Below are 1797 nucleotides of genomic sequence, written 5' to 3'. Positions count from 1 at the left end.
CTTGCAAAAGAGGTTACATAGACAAAAGGCTTACACAGGTAAAATAATTGGTATTATTTACTAGTATAGGTGGTCTCAGAGTGATAACATCTGGCTCCCACCTAATGATTAAGGAAGATCCCCAAATAAAATTGGACAGAGCTTTCAAACAAAGACAGCTAGGAAGAAGAAGAAATGGAAAATTTCTGATTACTTGATGAAAACCTTGATGAATAGCAGTAAAACTGTCAGCATGAAAATGTTTAAATATTGAAACACAATGGAGAGCACCAGAATATTGTCAAATGTATCACCTAACGAGCACTTCATGTGAAAGGCACTAAAAATACAACTGGGGAGGAGCTGTCTCATCAAAGTAGAATTGACCATGATGATATGAATGGAGTAAAGCTTTCAAGAACTTCACTTGCTGATGAAGCACAACTCAAAAATGAGGAGAAACATCTGCAAACATACTTTAATAATTGGATCATAAAATGCACAAAATACAAATATGGGAAAATTTAAAGTTGTCAAAAATAAAATGGAGGGGTTTGGAGGCCTCTTCTGTCCCCATTCACCGGAGGTGACCAGTGGCGGCCAGCAGAGTGTCAGGCACAGGGAGCCACCACCAGGAATGAATTTGTAGTCTGCTGTAGTAAAACACTGAAGACTTTAAATGTTTCCTTGCAGAAAACTCAAACTTTAAATAAGTGCTTATGAAGAAAGAGAAGGCAGGAAGCTAATGTCTGTCTCAAGATACAGGACAGCTGTTTGCTCATCAACCTCAACTGTGTGTCCAACTGAGGAACATGGTTCAAACTAATCACATCCAAGAACCTATGCCTTGTTCCACTGGTGGTGGATTTTATGGATATCTTCGTACAAACGGCATGTGTTCAGTATTCTATAAAGAACATCGTCAAAGGCAGAACAGTAGTAATGGTAGAATAAGCCCACCTGCAACTTCTGTCTGTAGTCTGTCTGAATGTTTACCAGTTCAGTGCTCTGATGGCAGTGTTCCAGAAATTCAGTCTTCATCATTAGACTTTACATCTTCTTCTCATTCAGATTTACATCTTCATCTATGCAGCCAAGCCCTGCATCAAATCAGTCAGCTTTACCAGTGACTGTAGCATCACTGTAGCATCTTCCCAAGTGGACAGTACACCTCTGGACAAAGCAATACCTGAAACAGAAGATCTGCAAGGACCCAGAGCAGAGGCCTTGTTCCTCTTGAATATGATCCTTCTTCTTCAGTATCAGATACAGCACAGCAGCCATCCAAAGAGTAAAACAAGTTTACTGAAAAACAAAAACAGAATCGCTGTTTCACAGGCAGGAAGAAAGTGGGACTTAATGGGTTTGAATGCCGGTGTGGAAATGTTTACTGCGGGGCGCACTGTTACTCAGATGTACTCAATTGCTCTTACAATTACAAAGCTGATACTGCTGAGAAAATCCAAAAAGAAAATCCGGTAGTTGGTGAAAATATCCAGAAGATTTGAACTCCTGCTGGAATACAAAATCCTTTGATCATCTGCAAACTAAAAATTGACTTGAGCTTTTTTCAGTCATTGGGAATGTAGAGCAATTATCTTGCATAGACCTTTTAATCATGAATGTTATAGAAGAATAGATTTTTGTTTTTGTTTTGAAAATGACTCTGAACATTTATTTCCATTGCAATTTCTGTGGCTGAAAAGACTTAAGTAAACTTTACAAGTATTATCCTTTTAAGATAATTTTAATTTTAGTTGAGTGCAGAGGGCTTTTTATACCAAATGTGGAAAAATTTTGGAAGGCTGTGATTTTTTT

The 1797-nt window shown here is 38.1% G+C and overlaps 1 pseudogene; it reads left to right on the top strand.

The window, feature by feature from the left end:
• Positions 1 to 791: 791 nt before the first annotated feature.
• On the top strand, positions 792 to 1487 carry LOC102828190 (annotated as a pseudogene).
• Positions 1488 to 1797: the final 310 nt, after the last annotated feature.

The sequence above is a fragment of the Chrysochloris asiatica genome, unplaced genomic scaffold (assembly GCF_000296735.1).
Source record: "Chrysochloris asiatica unplaced genomic scaffold, ChrAsi1.0 scaffold00005, whole genome shotgun sequence".
Taxonomy (NCBI): domain Eukaryota; kingdom Metazoa; phylum Chordata; class Mammalia; order Afrosoricida; family Chrysochloridae; genus Chrysochloris; species Chrysochloris asiatica.
This window is presented reverse-complemented; position numbering and strand designations above follow the sequence as displayed.